The following is a 23,253-nucleotide window of genomic DNA, read 5'->3' on the forward strand; positions in this document are numbered from 1 at the left end:
TTTTAGAGGTTCACCCATAGGATGGTCTATAACAGTACATGAAAATTGTTATCTGTGCTATGCCTAGTTATATAGGTGTATTTCTATAGCATGAATCATTGTGATAACCAAGCATTTCCTAATAGCAACTGTTTACAGTGAAAGTAATGTATTGCTGCTTTGGTCACTTAATTATTTTATGAGCATTATGCCATTAAATATTTAGAATAACCCTGAAAAGTAACTAATATTACTTTCCATTTATAGTTGAAGAAACCAGAGGCTTAGATAATTTAAATAACCAGTCTGGGCTCAATCAGGTCCAACCTGGGGGTTGGACCCTGATCTTTTGGCTCCAAAGTCTGCATTTTTTATCAAGGGCTGTCACCCAGAGTACACAATTATCACCACAGTGTAGTATCTTATGTACATAGCAGAGGTGAAATACTGACTTATAAAAAGGCAAGTCTCACTCTCTGAAAGCAATCTCTTTAACATTTTAAACAATAAAAGAAAAGAGACTTTCCGGTATGTTGGCTGAATGGACCATGAACTTTAACATATCACTGGGCATCATAGCAAAGATAGGAAGCAAGTATTATTCTCCATAAGAGAGGACACTAAAATCACCTGCTTAATGAGTGACAAGACTCTGATCGTTGACCTCACCCACTTTCATTTGGATTCTGCCCCCACAGCCCATGATGACTGTCCTTGACACGCTGGTTCTTAGGATTTTGCTGGTCCTTCTGTTCAGGGACCCGTGCTGCCTCTGTTAGGGACCATTCCCCTTACTGCAAAGTAGCGTTCAGATCTCAGCCTGGTCGCTGTCTCAGAGAGCCATTTCCTGCGCTTCCATTTTAAGTTAGCCACTTGTCATTCACTGTCTCGTAATCCTGTCTCTGTATTTCACATATCACTGGAACGTGTTTTTCTTATTTATGTGTTTATTTTGACTGCTTCTTTCTGTTTGAATGAAGCTCAGTGAGAGCAGAGACTTTCTGTCTTATTTACTGCTCTACTCCCACCTCTGGATTAGTGGCTGGACCACAGTAGGCTCTGTGTCTGTCCATCCATGCATCCATCCATGCATCCGTCCATGCATCCGTCCATGCATCCGTCCATGCATCCGTCGTCCATCCAGTCTGTATCGTCCATGCATCCATCCATCCATCCATCCATCCATCCATCCATCCGTTTCTTCCCCTCCTTCACTTCCCTCCTTCCTTCCTTCTGCCCTCCCTCCTTGTATCTATAAAATGGCTTGGCCATATGAAGTTATAGGACGAAGCATTAAATTTGCTTCTCCAGTTAGGATGTGGGAAGACCCTCCTATTTCCTGTATAGTTAATCATTTAACCCTTGATTTTTTTCTTTTAGATGCTTCCTTTTTGTACCAAGCACAATATCTAGCAGAATGCTGAGAAATCAAACTTCGATTATAAAAATTCTAATTCGGAGAAATTGTTTTTCACCCCCTCTGCGTTTTTCTTCTCTCTTGCCAGGACTTCGTGCTTGAATTACAAAGACACCTCTTTGGACAGCTCATTCTGGATGAACGAGTGGTAACACTAAGTGTCATCCCCACTGCCTTAAGGGGTAAGTTGGAGGCGCTTGTGCATCTCCAAGGCGTTAATATATGTCAGTCCATATTTCCTGCGTGTCTGTTTGCTATGTAGCTCTGCTAACTGCTCTCCATATGCTGACCTGAGTCGAGAAAGCCGACGTGGGTCCCTCAGGTGCTGTAACTGCTTCCTGCAGGGGACCCACTGCCAAGCCTGAGTGGCTCGTTACAAACGCTCTTTAATCTGCATCGTCCTCTCTCTCTCTCTGGAGAACTGTGTGCCCATCCTCTGGGAGCAGAGGTGGAAAAATTCCAAAATGAGAAGCATCCATTTCTACCTCTTTACATGCTAAATACTGATAGAGCCCACGCATGAACCCCAAACTGACTAGGACCTCTTGCCGAAGAACAGATCTAGAGTATATCATTTCTAGTCGGAGTTGTACGGTCAGGTAAGCTCAGGAAACTTGGACACTAAGAAAGCACTGAAGGAAGGCGAGCTTCTACCTGTGAGGCTGAGCCGTCTTGCTCTGACCGGGATGTTTTACGCGTAGATGTGTTAGCGTTGCAGGCTGAGTACTAAAGCAGGAACACGGATCCTGGCTGGTTCTGGGCTGCGGATGAGCTTGCTTGGGTCTGCACAGCGTGTCCCTGACAAGTGTTTTAAGGATATTTAAATTAGTTGCCTGCCTTTAAAAACAAGAAATTTCTTATAAAAGCAGTGGTTTTTTTTTTTTTTTCGGTGTTTCTTAAAAACGTGGTTCAGCTGGCAGCATGGGGTTCTGCATTCTACTGGCCCTTTGGGATGGGTCGTGCGTGGGTCGGTTGCTGCAGCCTCCACTGCTTCACGCAGTGTCCCCAACACTGAGTTTTTTTTTCATTTACTTGTCGTTTTTCCTATAGTAGAATGAGGAGAAAACCGAAAAAGTCCTATCTACTTCTGTATTAGTCGTGGAAAAACTAAAGGTATTTCTGTGGAGTTTCGTATTTCAAGAAAAATAGAACAGAACATGTTTTGTGTGCCGAAGAATACTTGTAAAAATTTAATTTGCAGGCAAATGGTCTCTGTTTCTTAAGAATACAGCACTCAGGCCTGCTTTATTCAGACATTTTAAACAGCCCCGAGTATGCGAGTGTGCTCTGGACGGCACGGTTTTCTCTCTGTGTTCAGACACAACTCTTTTGCTTTTATTTTCGGCCACTTCCTCTCTTTCAACAGCAAGCTCTTCCCCTCCTTCCCAAAGATCAATTGTTGGGTCTCCTGGCTCGGAGAAACGGGAAGAGTGTGTAATTTGCACACGCATGTGGATCCTGGAACTAGGTTCCATTCTGCCTTCTCCAGTGGACCCCCAACATTCCCGAGACTTTCTGGCCCCAAAACAGATGAGGTTCTGTCACCTCATTTACTCTGGGTGGGGTTCTCAAGAGAACTGTGCTCTTAGCCTGCTAAGGCGCACACTGAAGCCCTTAGACTCTCTCTGTGTGCATTTGCTTTGTAGTGAAAAACATAATCTGGTTTCGTTTGTTTATTCTGTTTTACAAGGGTGGTTCTGGCTTCTTCGTGAAGATAAACTGGAAGGGAGGGAGCAGGGAAGAACCATGAAAGTTGACTTCCGTTGTTTGTAGGGTGATTGGGGGAAGAGAGGGGTAGGGCACGTGTTGATAACAGATGGAAAGACTGGACTTAATTAGTGGAAAATTTTTAGGATGACTGATATGGAGTCCCTAGAAAGAGTTCTCATCTATCAATTGGTTATTTAACAATGGAGTGTGCTCCCCAGTGGAGCTGTGAACTCCCATCGCTCAGTGTATTTGTGCAGAGGACAGTGGCTCATCTGTCTGTCAGGCTGCACTGGGAGGTTCTCCAATGAGAAGCAAGGTTAGGCTAGATGGATGACCTCGTAGGTCTCTTCGAAAACTCAGATTTAATTATTCCCTGAATTAAACTGGTTAGGAACCTTTCAGCTTAAACAGTTTCACTTCAGTCCATAGAAAGAAAATATTGAAAGTGGAGCGAGAGGCTGAATATAACCCTTTTTAATTGCATTTAGTTCTGGACACGTGACTTGTTCTTTCTTAAATGTTCCAATATAACCCTTCAAAAATGTTATAAACAGATGTGTATAGTGGCTAGTATTTATAAGCTGGGATTTTACAAGCATATTTCCTAAATGATTTTTCTACTGAAAATTTTTATTTTCCCTTAGCTGAAACTCATTTTGTAGTTCTATTTTTGATAGCTGGATTTTTAATACAGCTTTTATCATTTGTATAAAAATATTTGTTACTTATTATATACCGTTCTGTTTAATTTTGAAATTTAGGGTTTTATACATTATCAGTAATTGTCAATTGTCAGAGTGTATTTAATTTGGATATAATGACCTACAAAAAAAAAAGTCCCTTTAGAGGAAAACTTTTATTAAAAATTTGTTTTATAAATTAATTTTTATAACATATAATGTTTGCTCCTTCTTACAAAAGTAATTAACTACTCGTTTGGTTACATTATTGGGGCTTGTTTGTTATGTAATGTAATGTACCACTTGGACTTTATAAGTATTTATGCCATAAAACCTCTTGTTTTCATGAAAATAGACTCCATTAAAAAATTCTTTTTTGCACTCGATGCCTTTGAGACACTTAGAAAAAGCTTGTATTATGAAATTTAAATTTGCTGTGGCTTTAAAGCAATGCGTGCCGTATTAGTATTGTATTTTGAACTATCTTAAAATTGACTCTTGATTTTAAAGATGCATGGCTGTGGGCGGTTCTGGCATCTTCTCGAGATCAAAACAGCCTGGAATGTTGACTGCTGCAGGAGAACAGCTGGAGAATTTTAAGCAGAAACTGTGAAAGTTTTGCTGACTGGACATTGATAATGCATGGGGTGGCTTATTTTAAGTAGAAGGGTTTTAGAGGCTTCTGACACTAAGATGTAGACAGCATCAGACAGACACTATTCTTCCTTTCATGTTTGCCACCATCATCAATATTATCTCCCATTCACTCATTCATTCATTCACTCACTCAACAAATATTTATTGGGTATTCGCCATGTACCAGGTACTTTTTAAAACAGTAGACTTAACAGTAAACACTTTAAACAAGATCTCTGCTTTATGGAGTTTGCATACTTAGACAGAACTTGTGTTACACAAGCTACATATATTATTTTACTTAATCCTTAAAACAACCCTGTGAGGCAGGTAGTATCCCCATTTCACAAATAAGAAACCGAGACATTAAGTGACTTGTCCGATGTCACACAGCAAGGTCTGAGGTCAGGACAGAGGGACTCAGATGCATGGGCCCTGAGCTGTTTTGCTGGCCCCCTGGGAAAGACGACTGGCTGGTAAATGAATTGCACATGTCCATTGCACATTTGTATGGGCTTCAGTGTCATGTGGGAGGTAAAAGCTTCATACCATGGCGGGTTTAGATACGTAGGCCAGCCATGCTCGCTCTCACTATATTCTTTGGGCTAATTTGGATGCATTTAGTTTCAGAAACAGACCTCCTACGCCTGTGCCTTTTGATGAAATGGGACAAGAGTCACCTTCCCAATGAATATATCTGGGGATTTTAGGATTTTCATATGTATATTTTGCATACTTCATTTTCTGCTAGTATTGTCTTCATGTAGAACGGTTTTTAGTGGCATTCCTTGAGTTCCATGTTTTTTTAGCCCGTGTTGTTTGAAGTACTGCTTTTTGATCAGAAACAGCAGACTAAAGTGCTTTTCAGAACATGAGCATGTTACGGAGTCTTTTGCTCATTTGCGTAATTTTATTAAAGGTGGATGATTATATATGTGAGATTATTTAATCTTCGGGATCCTATTTGGATAAAAGTAACATATTTTCAACCTTTATTTATTATTTGCTAATTTATATTTATGTTTTACCAGATGAAGTCTTTAGAATTGACTATAGATTATCAATAAAGAATGACATTTGATGGGATATTCTCTTTGTATTATTCTGTGTTTGACCTTAAAAGTGAAGAATATGGAAGGAGTTGAGTTTCTTGAATTTTAAACAGAAAAGTTATTTCTGACAGCTTTTATATTACTTAAAAATGTATTTTTAATGTTGCTTTTTCTTATAACTGTTTAGAGATGAGTACATCCTCATATTTTCATTTGAGGTAGGTGTTATTATTATCAACCCCATTTTATGATGAAGGTAATGGGATTCAGAAGGTTTCTAAGTTACTGAGAGATGAATTGCTAAACCCAGGACTACTGGTTTTGAAGCCTGAGATAGTTCCACTATACCCTGTGGCTTATTTAATTAAATTAATTAATTAATTATTGTGACATTGGTTAACAAAATCCAATAGGTTTCAATTGTACACTTTAACAGTAAGGCATATATATGTTTACACTGTGTGTTCACCTCCCATAGTGAGATTTCTTTCTGTCACTACGTATTTGACCCCCTTTACCCTGTCTACCTCCCCACTGTCCTCACCCCCCTACCCTCTGGTAATCACTGGTCTGTAGTCCATGTCCATGAGTCTCTGTTTGTCCTATTCATTTGTTGCTTTTAGGTTTATATCCCACATATAAGTGATATCATGTGATATTCAACTTTTTCTGTCTGGCTTATTTCACTTAGTATGATTATTTCAGGGTCCAACCAATGTTGTTGCAAATGGCAGTATTTCCATTGTATATACGTACCACAGCTTCTTTATCTGATCATCTATCATAGGACACTTTTTTTTTTATTAATTATGATTTTTTAATGTAATAGTAGAGTGGAAAATGGTCATGTCCTCGATTATAATCAGCATAGCAAAAATTTTTGCTTAGTCTTGACTAGGCACATAGTACAACATGATGCTTTTGTAAAATTTAGCTTTATTGAGATATAAGTGACAAATATGCTGTAACGTAAATAACGTGTACATCGTGGAGATTTTATGTATATATAGTGAAAGGATTCCCCCATCTCATTAATTAACACACCCTTACCTGACTTTTTTTTTTTTTTGGTGGGAACATTTAAGTTCTCTCTTTGCAAATTTCAGTATAGCTTATCAACTATAGTCACCATGTTTCACTTGAGATCCTTAGACCTTACCATCTTATAGCTGAAAGTTTGTACCTTTTTACAACATTCTCCCGATTTCCCCCTAGGCCCAGGCAACTACTTTTCTACTCTGTTTCTAGGATCGTGTATGTGTGTGTACGTGTGTGTGTGCGTACGTGTGTACGTACATACGTGTACATGTCATTCCCCCCAAAACTTTTATTAAGAGAATTTTCAAAAATATAGAAAAGTAGAGAGAATTGTACAGTGAATAATAAGCTCACCACTTGAATTCTATAATTGTTAACATTTTGCTATATTTGCTTCTCAAGTGTCATTTTGCATTGTAGTTTGAGGATAGAATACTTCTTAAGTAGTAATTTACATAATTCTCGGAGATCTTTGCCAAGGAATTTAATTTTAGACGCCTGTTAACACATATGTCCTGTTATATTATTATCACAGAATGAAGCATTAGCTAAAGTCTCATTTTATGATTTGGAAATATGCTGGTTTTTGCAATTTTAGGATGGAGTGCTAAACTGAGATTATTTTACTGTAGTTGGGCAAAGTCTAAAGAACTTGAAAAATCTTACATAGTTTGAAACCCCAAGTGGCTTTATAAACTCATAGAACTAAAGTTATTTGGGTGACCTCAGTGATAAAAAATGGAACCAGACAATGCAAACCCATGGGCAGTGTCTGAGGAATGTTGGAGATAATTCAGTTTTAGAGGCAGTTCTGGCAGACGAGATCTACATATAAAATGGATCAAAAGGTCAGACTCACTTTAAGAAACCTAGAAGCAGGACTAAAACAGGGACATACAAATATTTCCCTGCAGTTAATTGTTCTTCCCATAGTTTTTCACCCTCGAAAGCCGATGTCCTTAAATTTCCTTTTTCCTCCTGACATAATTCCTCTCTTCCCTTCAGAGCAAGGAGTAGTTCTCATCTCAAGGTCATATGGAAGAAATATGCTTGTTTTAGCTCGGCTGGTATTTTATTTTACTCTTCTGTTAGTAACAAATGATGTTGATGGATCTAAAGGAATAACAGTTCAAATGACTCAGAAGTATTCTTTCTTCTGTATTTACTGAGAGTATTTTTTTAAACACACACACACACACACACACACACACACACACACACATCAAATTAACATTTTGGGAATTCCCATGTTTTCTGTTATGTGACTTGGCTTCCGTGGCAACCTTCTGACTTCAGTCCCGGGGGTTGTGGTTACTTGGGTGGCATGTCCTGGCTCTACTGCCTGCTGCTGACCAGCTGTGTGACCTTGAGTGAGTCACTTAAGGTCTCCAGTTTCTTGGGGGATTGGGTTAGACAATTTTACGGGTCCTCCCCACCAGGATGAAAGAGTCCTTCTGTGTTCACATTTATATTTTCGAGGAGATCAGATTTATTTTTATAACTAGTGGACCGATGATCTTATGTAGTGCCTCTTATTACTTGCCAGTTAAGATTAGAAAGTGTACCTTGAAATATGTGTTAACAACGTGAAAAAATCCCACTTGTACGTGTGTGTGTTGTATGTGTAGATTATGTGTACGTAATGATTCATTTTTCATCAGGATGAGGATTTAAAAGCTTATTTGTCTAAAGTAGTATCTGGTCTTTAATAGTAAGTAAAAATCTTGTCTGTTGCAAATATAGGTCCATTCATATTTTTAAAATAATGAAAATATTACCTCAGAAAGGTAATATGTTTGTCCAGGAGAACTTAAAACTTCTGCTTAAACTATTTTCTTCTACAGAATATAATTTCAAAATTTTAAACATAATAGAGCTGTAATCTTGTTCTCCCATTTGGCACCCTCTTCCCAGTAACTAATATGAAACGACCGGAAAATGTTGCTTTATCTTTAGGGTACGCTTTAAATTGTAGGTCTTTCATCGAAAGATACAACAAAACTTAACACTTGAACCGCTCTGGTCTATCACTTTTTTAAGGCAACTTACTGTATATTTTCGATGAAATAGTGGCCCGTCGCTATTCCAAGGATTTGCAATGTGGGGTACTCTAGCTTAGCTAACTTAAAAATGAAATAAGTCCAGCAAGGAGCACAGAGTAAGTGTACGCTTAATATTTTGCAAATCACGAAATTAATTTGGAGGGCTCGAGGCAGGGTTTTTCTGACTGTAACGTTCCAGCTGTGGTTTTGGAGACAAAATATTTACTACCACTTTAAACCCAAGGATGATAGGTGTGTGTTCTTACTGCCGAAAGGCTTAGAAAAGCAGCTGAGACTCCCTTCGAGTGAGTAAACCTTTATTCAGCAAACGCTGGAGCCGCGTGCCTGTGGAACTTGGTGGTGATTCTGGAATGTGGGTCCAACAGCAGCGCAGTCATGGGTGAGCCCGGCGGCTCCAGGGCCTGATGGCAGGCTGTCCTGGCTGATCACTTCGGGCAGCCCATGGAAAACCACTTTCTGGTTAAGTCTGCATCATACTCTTCCACCAATGGAAAAAATTGAACATGATGAGGGTGTGTAGCTAGAAGACAAAAATATATCCAGCATTGCACAGGATCTGTTTTTAGCTCTTAACGGCCGAGTATTTGAAGTGTTGTTAGACACTGTTTCCTGCCTGACCATGGGCAGACAGAAGAGAGAGTTCATGGATGTACATAGAGACCCTGATTTTGTGAAATTTTTCTGCTAATTAAGGGCGTCTGAGAAAAACTGCCTACCTCTAAAGTTTTGGCAAAGGTAAGATTATAAACATTTATTTCCTCCCTTCTGGAGTTGAGACTTAATTTTATATGTGAGATATAAATGTCTCTTGACATGCTCCTTTTGGCAATATTTCATTGTGTGCTGACTTTTCTGTTTTCCATTATTTTGTACGTAGGCTACAGGCATCGGTGTGCATAAGGGAACTTTACCTTTAAATTTACCTTTTCAACACCTATTGGTGATTTGTTGTAGTTGTCCACCCCATTTCACTAAGTCTCCAAAAGCTGGTGGTATATATTGTGTAGATTTATTTTTCCTGATATCTCAAGAAAGTACCAGCTGTCAGTCTGATCATGTTAAGGCATTAATGACTATTACCTTATCTTTACCAGGCACAGAAGGAAATTCAAATGTGGCGGAGTTCGTATTTTATAGTTTCCTGGTTATTTTATAACCTCACCAGTCCTTAGTTTTGAGCTGAGTGAGCTACTTGATTCAAGAGTTTCTTTTCAAACTTGTAATTTGACGTTCGCTGTTTGTTAACGTTTGTCCTTAACTTTTGTCTCGAACTTTCCGTTAAAGAAATAGAAGCTCTTGTAATCTGAGTGTGAGGGGGACCTTGTTTAAGTAGGAAGATTGATTCATGCTCTAATCCCCAAGAGGCTGCTCATTCATCAGGCATTTGTCTCAACACTGAGCTTATCGGCAGAGACCGAGAAAGCCTAGCTTGGCATAGTACTTCCTCTGCTTTACGTTAATTTGGCCAAGCATGTAATTCTCAGAAAATTGGTAGGTGGAGAGACAGAAATAGGAAGCTTTATTGAAGTTGTTGTAACTTGGAGGATTATTTATAGAATTTCTGGAAAGTAAGGGTACAGCTGAACAGCTGCTGGAGTTTTTTCTAACACGTCGAAGCATTTCGCTGTGGCCCTCTGTCACACTTACGGATTCTGAAGTTTTAAACTCACTTTCAGTATGATGAGGTTTTGAGTTATTTGAGGGTGGCCAGTGTGTGTTTCTTTTCAGTGTGTGTCTTCTGTACAGATATATTGTGCATCACCGGTTCCTTCACTCCCTTTACAGAAATGTCTTTTCGGGATGGAAGAATGGTGAGCGCTGTCCAGGAAGGCTAGAATTAATAGAAACATGGGTAACATTTTATTTATTACTTCTTTGGATCTGGAGTATGCTGCTGTGACAGAGCCAGCAGCCAGCAACCGTTCAGAGCAGGGACAGAACAAGCTGCCTGCCTCCTTCTGTAGTCAAATTAACGCTTGTCAACTACCTTGATTTTTACCAGAGTTTGTAGGCAGAAACTGAAGTCTGTTGAGGAATCTTATGACTCCCATCCATACTGACCAGACTGTAAATAGTGTTTCGAGTGCAAATAGATAACACTGTTCTTTCAATATTTTAGTGCAGAGCGAGCGACTTGCATAGCTCTCTCCGACCAGGCCTGTTCAAGGATGCTGGGAAGCGTAAGATAAGGGTCAGGCTCCTTGCCAAGAGATTATCCTTCCAAAGTGGTCCCCCACTTAACCACTAAGTAGAACAAATGATTCTGCCTTGGTGGTCCAAGGCTGTGTTTGAGAACAGCCATATTCCTTTCTCAGAGATTTAAGGTTAGTGCAGCATCTCGACAACCTCTTTCTACCATAGCTATGGAATGGATGTGGGAGGGACACAGAAGGAAGCCTCAAGGGAAATCCCATACTCCCTAGATATCTGATGGGACATGTTTCTGCGTCTGCATGTGCCTCCAGGTTTGGCCCACTTTGTAAGATTCGTTTATGTGAACATAATAAACCACAGTGAGATCGCTTAGCTCAATCGTTAGATTTTTTAAAAAAATTTATGTCCTTTTTATAGGACATTTAGAACTAGATCTTTTGGACATTTAAAAAGAATTTAGGTGATAATTTGTACTTTTTGTTTGAAATTAAGTATACCTTAGATAAAAGCCAAGGTAAAAATGGCTTTACTAGTAGGAGCTAAAAAAAAATAGGCTATGGAATTGAAAAAAATAGCAAAAATATTAGAGACAGGGAAAGGTAATAATAATAGAAGTAGATAAACCCGAGTTTCTTACCCTTGACACACAAAAGTACTAAGCATCGTGTTTATAATAGTTTGAATTTTAATAATGGTGGGTTGAGTGTCTTTTGATTGCTGTTTTATCTAAAATGGGCTTACAAATGTTAGGAGGCTTTAACGTCAGCATCTTAGAATATATCCTATGCTCGATTTTCAGCTATTTATAGTCCCAAGTATTGTAGCACTGAAAAGGGACCCTGGGCAGTTTCTCAAACAGGAAAACTGGAAATCTACAGAACTGAAGTGGCTCATCCAAGTTGCTGAGGTGGTTAGCTGCCAACCTGGGACAAGATACAGGGTACCCCGTTGGTCCTGACACTCCTGTGTCTTTCATTGCAAATACCTTGGCACATCCTGATATATCTTTGTAAATTGACAGAGATATGTATATGTATACATATGTATGTATGTGTGTATGTATACATGTATATAGACATGTATCTATCCATTTCTTTCCCTCCTTCCCACTTATCCTTGCCACCTTCTTTCTTCTACTTACCCACCTGCTTACCAAAGCAGATTTAAACCTCTAGTCAAAGACAGAGACTTCTTTTTTTTAATTTATTTTTTTATTTTTTACAGCTACAACAGCTGGTTTTTCTAGGTGGTCTCCCATCCAAGTACTAACCAGGCCCGACCCTGCTTAGCTTCTGAGATCAGACATCAGGCTCGTTCAGGGTGGCATGGCCATAGACTATGGACTGTGGCTCCACTGGGGCATGAACCCAGGACCTTCTGCATGTAAAACAGATGTGCTAACCGCTATACTGCGGAACCAGGTCTGAGACCTCTTCTTGAATCCTAATGAAGTTCAAAGATGAACACTCAGTTGGTGGCCATCGTTCCCACTGGCTATTGCCAGAGAGAATTCTTGGTACATATGTGCCACTCCAACCTTGGGTGGTAAGGCAGCTTTGATTAGACCTCATCTGCCAGTCTGTTCCTGTTTCCACCTTAGATTAAGAGGTTTGTTTTTTCCTACCCAGGATCTCACTCCAATAGAAGACTGTTTGCGTTTCGTTAGTTCTGTGCCTGACAAGAGACAGACTATGGAAGGGAACCGGAAAACAGCAGATGGACTTTATTTAGCTAGTGCCAAGGTAATGCAAGGTACCTTTGGAAAATAAACTTAATGTATAAAGTGATAGATGAAGTTATCATTTCACTCTAGGAAAGGGAGGTGGTAGGTGCTGCTGATAGTGTTGGGGAGAAGTTGATCCAGGGCGTTCCAAGGACTTAAATAAAGATTTACAAAATCCTGGGTATCTTTAGGACAACATTGGAAAGTGAAAATATTCCTTATCCTGTTTTTGTACTTGACCATGACACATCTCCATAGCTGCAGAATTAGAGTAGGATTTCTGAAACAGACGTGAAGAAGGGCTAAGAGCTATGGAGTTTATAGGCTGGGAAAGCTAAAAATCCATATGACTAAAGCCAATTCAAAGACACTCTGCATGGAGAGAATGAAAACAGATTTGTTTTCAGGTCATCCGTAGCCACTCTGGGAGGTGGAAAAGGGCACCTTAAAGACAAATGAAACGAATCATTAAATGGAGATGGCCATAAACCAGGAAAACCCATGATATGAAGAGGTAGTAGAGAGTAAAGAGCTTCACGAAAAGGAGATTCGTGGAATACACACATAAGCATTTACATGTGTATATTCATCTATTCCATTACAAATGAATAGGATGATCACCAATGAAGAATCAAAAATGACCAGACAAATTAAATTCAAAACTAAAACAAAAAAACGCAAATAACTGGAACCTAGCAAAAACCTTCCCTTGACTTTCTTCTTCCCCCACATGTGACTTATAGAGATACAGTGATAGCAGTTTATCAAAGATGACCTCGCTGGGGTCGGTGCTCCCTTTGTCCCTGTGCCCCACCACATAGACGTGCTGTTAGTCACATATTTTTTCTGAGCTGCCTCTAGTAGTGGAGGGTAGTTGCTCTTGGGACAGTTTCCCATCACGTGCACGAGAGTCCTTCCCTTTGGCTACTCAAGATGACACTAGCCATTGCTCTTCTCTCTACGGCCACATCAGATTTCTCCCCAGCCATTCCCATTCCCGTGCTGGGATTTCTCTTAAAGACACACAGGCACATGGCAACAATGATGACCACACCTTTACTATTTTTTTGAATCCTCTGTCCTTCTAGCTATCATCTGATCCCCTTGTTCCCCTTTATAGGAAAACTCTTTGAGCAAGTTGTCTCTGTTCACTGTCTTCAATTTCACTGCCCTCATCTTCAAACGCACTCCAGCTTGGCTTTCCCCACCCCCACCCACTCTGGTCAAGTTCATGGATAACCTGCAGGGCTCTGCTCTCAGTCCGTTTCTCCTTCTCCACGTCTTCACATTGGAGCACTCCAGGGCCTCCTTGGACTTCCCTGCCCTTGGTTTACCTGTTCCCTTGGACGGAGAGCTCATCCAGTGTGTTTTAAATACCACGTTCATGTGGATGAGAGCAAATCCGTACCTCAGGCCCATCTCTGCATTGAACTCTAGGCTCCTGCATCCAGCCGTCTATTCAGCGTTGCCGCTTTAATGTCTAACAGACATCTCAAACCTGACACATGCACAGCCCAACTCCTTGTCTTCTGAAGCCTGCTCTACTTTGCCTTCCCCATTCTTAAGTGGCTTAGAATGAAAATTGTGGTATCATCCTTGACCTGTCACCACTCACACCTGGGAATCTTATTGACTTTGCCGTCAGCCGTATTCAGATTCAGACCATTCCCTGTTGATCCCACCTGACTGACCCATATCACCTCTCACCTGAATTAGCCTGGCGGTGCCCGCCCCCCACCCCCCACTGCCACCAGCTTCTGCTTTGCCGACAACAGTCTCGCTCCACAGGGCAGCCGCAGTGGTCCTACTGCAATATGCCCCCCGATGAGCCTTCTCTAGTTACAACCCTCTAATCATGACTTTCAATCTCAATGCGAAAGCCAGAGTCCTTAGAATGTCCCTTTGGGCTACATTCTCTGGCTCCCTGTCCCCTCCCTGACCCCTGCTATTCCAGCCACACTGGACTCCCGCCTGTTCCACTTCTCTGGGTATTTGTACTTTCTGTTTGTACTTTTCTATTCCAAATGCTCTGTCCCCAGAATGCATGTGTTCTCCTTTCCTGCACGTACCTCCTTAAAAATCACCATTCAGCGAGGCCTTCCTCTCCCCCGCTTTCTAAAACGACAGCACCCCCCCCCACATCGCCTGTTTCCTCCTACCCTTCTATCTTCTTTTTGCTCAAGTACGTATCACCTCCTAACAGATAAAATATTCATTTTCCTGGTTTATCGTTTGTCTCTCCCCACGCTAAGCTCCATGGGATCAGGATTCTTAAAAATCTACTGCTGCATCCCCAGGGCCTGGAACAGTGTCCAGCACAAAGTAGTTACTCAGCGAACTCGTGGCGCTAATCAGTGCATGCGTATGCTACCTAGGACACCTGACGATGTAGCCGAAGCGACCCGGTGTTAATGCTAAATATCTTCGAACGTCTGTGTTTTATCTTAAAAGAGTAAGTTCTATGTTTTATGATATGCGTCTATGATGGCAGCGATTTTTAAGTTATTTAGTGTCAGATGAAATTGGAACGTCAGGGAGATGTCCCTTGGTTATTCTGTGGTCTTGCGTACCCGCCCTCTACGTGGTCTTAGTCGCCATGCCCCACCCCCATTGCCTTTGGGAGGTACACTGTAAGTTATCATTGGTCTTAAGGATAATGTCCCTGAAGCTTAAATTAACAGGAAATAGAATTCTCATGTGCGCAGTGTCCTTTGTAAAGCAGCATAAAATAACTACATTTTAACCACAAGGCTCCTTAGTTAACTTAAAATTTTCATTTTTCATTGCATTCGCATCTCCCATTCCTCAGCCGTGGAAGCCTTTGCTGCCTGGAAAAATGATAGCTCTAGAGAAACGACTTCTCCGATGCTTTGTTTATAAAAGGAGCATAGATCACTAACCATTCTTCTAAAAAGGGAGCCTGAAAGTTGTTATACTTAAAAAAAAAATGGAATAACTTCATTTTAAAAAGTGCAGAATATTTTAAAATTATTTTGATGGAATGCATATGTAAAAAAAAGAAAAAGACAACAAAAAACAAACTAGATTTCCATCTTCCCCTTCTCCTTAGTGATCAAATTATTTAATCCCTGATGGTTAAAGTTCCCTTTCCTGTAAAACAGGGATGATTCTGGAAGCCGTTGGGCTTCTTATGCCCCAGGTAGCCCTGGAACACAGCAGCTCAGGATTATTATTATTATTAAATAAACCCTCATCCCTCCTTCTGCATGTCCATCTGTATTAGGTATCAATTTTTCTTTTAATTCCTGTAAGTAATGAAATTTAAACTATACCTTCTAAGACTTTTCTTCTTCTTCTGAAAGTTTCTGTAAAGCTGCTAACTAAAATCTCATTGGGTTTGTTGTGAATAATCCTATGATTTACGAAAAAGTTCAGTGGTGATTGGCTTCCTTTTACATGCAGGCCCAAGAACAACTTATGGTGCAGCCTTAAGACATAAACTTATAGAAGTGAACGCTCAAATCGAGCTCCCAGCCCAGCCGAAGTAGAATAGCTACACATTTATAAGGGTGAGGAAAGCACCTATTTAAAACGAAGGAAAAAATATGTGGTTTCAGCCCGTTCATTTTGTAACATAAATGGAACAGTGTCTAATGAAGAAATATTTTGCCAAGAATAACTTGGTCCGATTACTGTGGTATATTTCGGTCACAGTATATGATCGAGGTTTAGAAGTCCGGTGCCTGCTTCTGATTTACTGGAGCACGTGCCTTATGCACAGGACCCTGAGTCAGCGAGAAGACATGTGGTTACAGACGGGATCTCAGTGCGTGGTCTTCTGTGTTAGTGTTGGTGTGAGGCTTGCGGAGGGCCTCCCCATGCCTGCACTCGCTTTTTGTGGAGTGGCTCGTGTTCATAAAAGTTGAAAAAGAGAGGTTATTTAAAAGTCATGCTAACCATTTTGAATCTCATGTTCATAAAAGTTACAAAAGAAACTTGTTTCAGAGTCGTGCTAGTCATCTTGAATCTTGTGAATTTCTGGTCCTGGCAGCCAAAGCATGTTCAAGGCCTGTGGAGACCAGGATGTCGGCTGAATCGTGGAGGCGACATGAAGGACACTTGGGGGGCAAAGGCCGAGTGGGCTAAACATTTGATATATTAAAAAAATTCATTCTTGGAAGAGTATAAACATGTATGAAATGTACTTTGATAATCTCTAAAAGAAAAATAAGAAAAAAGTTTCATCTTTACCGGGTTGTTAAAATTTTAGACGACGTTAATTCTGTAATTTTGATTGAAAGGTGATTTTTAAAGAATCCCTGATATATTTTCAGTTTCTGTGATAGCTCAGCTGTAGCTGGGCCTCTCAATTCACTGACATTCCAGAAACATACCAGTAATATTTGTGGGATTGTGGGTCTCACCACATCTCTCATAAACTGAATCCTGTTACAATTGTGATCAGCTCGCTTATTGATTCTACAAATGTTCTGTGTTAATCGCTGCACAGGCCGGAACGCCCCTGTGGGGAAGGGACCAGATCCTGCTGTTTACCTCGTAGCACCCGGCACACAGGCACACGTGTCGGGGGGTCTCCACAAATCCATGTCGAGTGAGTGTGTGGGACTCTTTTATTTCACTTCCGGTCCCCGAGTTTCTGCCAACGCTGACATTTTCTTCCTCTTGGCAACGCTGCCTCTGACACTTATCTCTGAGCTGTCGACGACGGTGGATTTCTTTCCAGATGGTATCCCAAAGTGTCCCTAGGAGATGGTTCCCACCGTGGTGCTTCTGGGGACTGTGGGGTGGAGTAGTGTGAGGGGTCAAGGGCGAAGGACCGCTCGGGTCTCCCGGCCTCGTCTCCCTCACTCCGCCTTGTCCTCTCACCTCTTCCTTGTCGCTCTAAACTTCGTCCCTGACACTTGGGCTCAGGCCCTGCGGCCCTGATCACATTCCTGAACCAGCGGGCGTCTCTCTCCGTTTACTTCGCTCGTGGATTCAGTCATTCGTGGATTCAGCCAGGGGTGATTCAGTGCCTCTGTCTGTGGACATGCATTTTTTGTCCCTTGGGATGTGCTTTCTTCTTCCTCTGGTAGAATCCCACACGAACTTTCATAGGGAGAATGTGGCTGTGAAAGATGAGTTTCTCTTCAGCAGTAGAATGCAACAGGGTGGGGGACCATGGGCCTGACTCGGGGTGCCCAGAACTGCACATTAAAGATGGACAGTCTTTGTCCTTTGTCCAGCTGAAGTGTTTGCCTTGGGCAATGATTTCTTAAATGTTCTGAAACTCTTTGGATTTTGGTTGTCCTTGGGCCTTATAAGAAAGGGACATGCCATTCTGATGAAACTGCCACTTGTGGTTTTATAAGTCACTGTTTTTCAAACTCTTTCTTTGACCATTACTCAAGAAGACATAATTTTATTTTATAGCCCAATATACAGGCAAACAAGTGAACAAGCACAAGCAATAATTTAGTGTCACGAAATAATTTTTACTCTTAATGGGATGCACTTCTCTATTTTTATTGTCCTGTCTTGTCCTATCCTATCCTATCCTATCCTATTTTAAAATACTGATATCAAGTCATTAAATGAATTTCATGACCCAGAAATGGGTTGTGACCCATAGTTCGACACATACTTCTATAAGCAATGCTGAAGATGTTAGAAGTTTTTATAAAACAGATGTGAGTACTGAGATGCTGGTTGGGATAAACTGGCTTTACTAAGGTGATGACCTATGCAGAAAGCTGGGCTATTGTCTCTGTGGAATTTATTACATTCCCCCTTTGAATACCGGCCACGCTTGTCGCCGGCGATCCCATTCCTGGGCATTCCTTGCTGCACATTGTTTTAGCCATTCATCTGTTAACGTGCCTTTGGAAGGGGTCCTGCTGAACCGACATAGAGCCAGTGAGGCCCCACAATGGACGCTTAGCTTTCCAGGCCCTCGGCAGCAGCTTGCTTTCTGCCCTCTGTATTGATAAGGATTGCTCTTCCTAAGAGCACGGTTCCTATGGAGAACAGATGTTCCTTTCACCTGCCTCTTTATACAGATTGGGTTCAAGTCTTAATAGTTAGAAATGACCTCCTTCAGTCTTGGTAGCAGTTCATGAATTCTGAGGGCAAGTTCACTGACGTGAGATGCGTAAAGCAGGCTTGGGTAAAACTGACCGAGTTCGTAAGTTTGGATCCTTGACTTGAGTGCTTCGTTTTAGATTTTTAGGCGTATTCTGTATTTTGGCATTTTTAATGAGATGGAAGATAAGACTATATAAGGCAGCGGTTCTCAGCCTTGACCCTGTTGACATATGGGGCCAAATAATTATTTGTTGTGGGGGTCGTCTTGTGGCATCCCTGAACTCTACCCACCAGATGCCAGTAGCACGGCCCTGGTTGTGACAACTGAAAGTGTCTACAGATAATGCCAAATGTCCCCTGGGAGCCAGAATTGCCGTGGTTGAGAACAACTGTGTTAAGGTGATGCCAGTTGTTCAGTGAATGCTTAGGTTATTTTCTTACGTTTTTCTGACATGAGTCTCTAATAATACCAAGTACATGGCTATGTCGTTGTTTCTGTTGATATATGACAGATGTCTGACATGTTCGGTAGTTTTATATGCTGTAATAAGTTGGGTAATTGATCAAAATCAGACAGGGGCTAAAACAGTGGAACTTGGAAAATTCCAAACTTATATATATAAACGTATATAACAATCAATGTAATAGTTAACAGTTTATGAAAAAGTTGAAACAGCAACTATTATAATAAGCTCTAATATCACAATATATAAAATTAAATTTATAAATAACAATAATAGTACTGTAAATTTGTGTTGTATTTCACAGTTTTTTAGGTGGTTTCACTTATATTTTCACACTCAGTTCTCAATCTATGAGGTAGGTAGGGCAGATATTTTTATCTTCAAGTTGCAAATGGGAAAAGTGAGATTCAGAAAGTACAAGTAATTTGCACAAAGACTCACATGCCATTTCGGAGACAGAAGCAGGTCTTAAACCCAAATTCTCTGACACAAACCAGAGTAGGATTCTGAGATTTGTGTCTTTAATGACTGAAGCTCCCCGCTACCTCCCAATTCCAAAGAAAGGGAGCCTAGTAGATATTATGGTGAATGATGGTTTGTCCTGCTATCTTTTTCTTAGCTCTTATCAGTCTCTGAAATGTTTGCCTTGGACAATGATGAGGCTCCTATTTCAGTATGAAACTCTGGAATTAGGTTAGAAGCCTTGGTGGTATCTCCTGGTGGTGGAGTTAGCGCTACCCTTAGCTAACTGCCTTGCCCAGTCATAAATCTGCTTTTGTGCAGTGTCCCCACGCCTGTGTTCTGCTCCCCGTCACCAGTCAGCCCTCAGCTCTCCTCTCAGCGCCATCTGGCCCTCCAGGGGCTGCCCCTTGTTCCCCGTTCGTTGCTTCATCTGGGCAGCTGGCTTAGGGCCAGAGACAAAGCAGAGTTGGAGGATTTCAGTAGGCTTTGCTATAAACTCCACACTCCCCGGATGTGGAGACTTTGAGAACCTGACACATCAGTTCAAGGCAAGCCAAAGGCAGACGAAGAAAAGGTAAACCTTGAATTTCCTCCTGAAAGATGTTTTGCCCTGAGATTCATTAGGTCACAGTGACTGCTGGGATTGTGGTGACGTATTTGTGAAATTCCTCCACGTTACTGGATGTTTCTGGGGTAGTTAATTGATCACAGTTAAAAAAACCCTTCCATTCTTGTTTAAGATTTTATTTTAAAAGCTACATAGCGCATTCATGTGAATGGGGATTGGAAGAGAATTCAGAAATGAAAGACAAGAATTTTTTTTTAGGTTCATGAGATTGTTGTCAGTTTAAGTATTCTACTATTTTATAATCATTCAATAAAAAATAATTATAAAAAGTGTATACAGAGTATACAATTTTTGCTCAGTACACACAGTCTTAGTGCCATATAATTTATTCCAGAGTGACCTAAATTATTTCCCAGTCAGCTGTGGGCCTCATTGCAGATTAGGATACCTGATGTGTATTATTATTGCAGGTTGGTATACCTAATGCGTGTGTGTGTGTATTTCTATTTAAAGACAGTGAAGGCTTTTAACTATTTCTTTAAAAAAAAAAGCTCACAGGAAACCTGTTGTTTTGATATTTTCAGCTCCCTGTTAACAAAAAGAATTTTAACTGAAATACCGTCAAATTCCCTTAGTAAAGGAGTCGGGGGTCAGGGATGCTGAAAATTTGACCTAGTCATTCTCTTGCCTGAAGACAAAAATCACAGGTGAAACATGAGAGATGTGTGTTCAATTAGCCAAACTCCTCGGGGATAACAGTTCCATAGTTTTCATCAGAGATCCCCCTTCCTGTCAGTAGACGCCTTATAAGTATGGGATACATACTTCTGGCCACAGCTTATGGCTGTTTTCCTCCTGCAGGGCTGACTAGGGATGGTGAGCAGCTGGTCAGCGTCACCCGTATGTAACAGGGCACCGTGTCATCCTCTGCTTTTCTCTAGGCCTCACTGACTTAATTAGCGAGGCATTTCTCTATGGGTTTACGCATTGACCTTTCGGGCAGACCTCATTGGGAGTGATTCCTGCTTAGTTTGTGCCCCAGTCAAACGTGAAGTTGCTTCCATTCAGTCCAACAGGCATTTAGTAAATGCTTATGTGAGCCCCAAAGCCACAGGCCTTGGGTGGACAGTGCCTCGTAAAGGACAGGATTCAGGACTGTGTTTTTTGAACTATAACATGACGTAGAATATTAAGCTATTTAATTTCAAAAGTAGTAAAATGAGTTTGGGTTATAATCTGCTGGGGTGTAGGCTTCCAACCCGGAGCCATTCTGTGGCTCCGAATCCGGCCTTGGCGTGTCCTTGAGCAGCTGACACGGGGGTCTCTCAGTAGCAGCCCTGTGGCACTGATGCAGGACAGCTTGACCCCAGCTCACCGGACCTGTGGCCCTCAGATCAGAAGGGCCTGACGGAGGGGCAGCTGCTGAGTGGGTAGCATCACTGGACCTTGGTCTTGCCGAGAGTAACCGGCGCAGAAGCTCACTCTGATCAGCTCGCTGAGAGGCAGCCGCCCACTCTTAGTTCCTAAGTTAAAAAGTGTGGCTGAGAAAGACCGAAAGCGCAGGGTGAGAACTTTTAAAAGGTGGGGTTCTTGTAGTCCAGCTCTGGTGTCAGAGATGTCACGGGGGCTACTTTTTAGTGGCAGCTCAGCCAGTGGCTGTTCGGTCTTTTAGAGCAGCAGTCCCCAACCTTTGTGACACCAGGTGCTCCTATGAGAATCTGACGCCTGATGATCTCAGGTGGAGCTGAGGCGGTGATGCTGGCGCTGGGGAGCGGCTGCAAACACAGATGAAGCTTCACTTGCTGGCCCATCGCTCACCTGCTGTGCGGCCTAGTTCCTCTGAACAGGCCACCTACTGGTACCGGTCTGCAGCCCGGGTTTTGGGGTTGGTGAGGTTAACAAGAGTCGCCCACTAAAAGTTAAGTGGTCAGTAACATAGCAGACCCCATTTCAGGCCTTGTTAATTAGTTGCTGTCCTCAGTCTTAATAGACGCAAATGAGCTATTAGGTTTCCTGATGATGCCTAAATGGAAAATCTTGTTGACATTTTTTTTTTTTTTAATTTAAAATGTTTTGTGTGTGGATAGTCTCAGAAAGACTTGTCTTTGGCCTTATTGGAGAAACTTAGGTCCTGTCCCAGTGCTTCATTAACTTTAAAAGTCACTGTTGAACCCTCCAAAGAAGCTATGCAAATGGCTAACAGGCCATGCAAAGATGTTCACTGCCACTAATTATTAGGGAAATGCAAATCAAAACCAGAGTAAGGTATCATCTCATACCTGTAGAAAATAACAAGTGTCGGTGAGGATGTGGAGAAACTGGAACGCTGTGTACTGTTGATGGGGTTGGAACGTGGTGTGGCTCCCATGGGAAAGAGTGTGGGGTTCCTCAAAAAATTAAAGATAGAACTACCATATGATTCTGCAATTCCATGTCTGAGTACATACCAAAAGAAGCGAAAGCAGGGTCTTGAAGAGATATTTGTATACCCGTGTTCATAGCAGCATTATTCACAATAGCCGAGAGGCGGAAAGCAGTCTAAGTATCCATCGACGGATGAATAGATAAACAAAATGTGGTATAGACACACAATGGCATATAATTCAGCCTTAAAAAGGAAAGAAATTCTGACGCGTGCTACAGCAGGCATGAATGTTATGCTAAGTGGAATAAGCCGGTCACCAAAAGACAATTGCCGTAGGATTCTACCTTCTTGAGGTACCTAGAGTCCATTTCAGAGGGACAGAAAATAGAATGGTGATTGCCAGGGACTATGGCTTTAGAGGGAGGGAGTGGGGAGTTGTTGTTCAATGGGTCTGTAGAGCTTTAGTCCTGCAAGATACAAAGAGTACTGGAGATTGATTGCCTTACAATGTGAATGCGCTTAGCACTACTAACTGTACACTTAAAAAAGGGTTAGGATGGTAAATTTTATGTGTCTTACCACAATGACAAATAATTTTTTCCCATTTTACTGAGAAATAATTGACACACATCGCTGTGTAAGTTTAAGGGGTACAGCATGGTTCGATTTACATATATTATGAAATAGTTATCACTGGGTTTAGCTGACATTCACCTTCTCATGAAGATGCAATAAAAACGAAAGAGAAAGAAAAAAGGAAAAAAATTTTCTCTTTTGATGAGAACTCTTAGAATTTACTTTCTTACCAACTTCCCTACATATCACACAGAAGTGTTAGCTATAGTCATTACGTGGTACATTACATCCTAGTACCTATTTACCTTATAACTGGAAGTT

The 23,253-nt window shown here is 41.2% G+C and overlaps 1 protein-coding gene across 5 annotated transcripts in view; it reads left to right on the forward strand.

Annotated features, from left to right (window-relative positions):
- Positions 1–23,253, forward strand: part of TIAM2 (TIAM Rac1 associated GEF 2) — a 200,736-nt gene that overhangs the window by 67,295 nt on the left and 110,188 nt on the right. For 2 of the 5 annotated variants that reach the window (XM_039873856.1, XM_039873857.1), the window contains exon 2: positions 1,485–1,578. The gene's annotated coding sequence lies outside the window, so the exon portion shown is untranslated. Of the gene's footprint in view, positions 1–1,478; positions 1,579–8,943; positions 9,311–16,915; positions 17,026–23,253 lie in introns of those variants that run through there. The other 3 variants (XM_039873862.1, XM_039873858.1, XM_039873859.1) reach the window with 3 other exon arrangements.

This window comes from Pteropus medius, unplaced genomic scaffold, assembly GCF_902729225.1.
Source record: "Pteropus medius unplaced genomic scaffold, Ma_sr-lr_union100, whole genome shotgun sequence".
NCBI classification, from domain to species: domain Eukaryota; kingdom Metazoa; phylum Chordata; class Mammalia; order Chiroptera; family Pteropodidae; genus Pteropus; species Pteropus medius.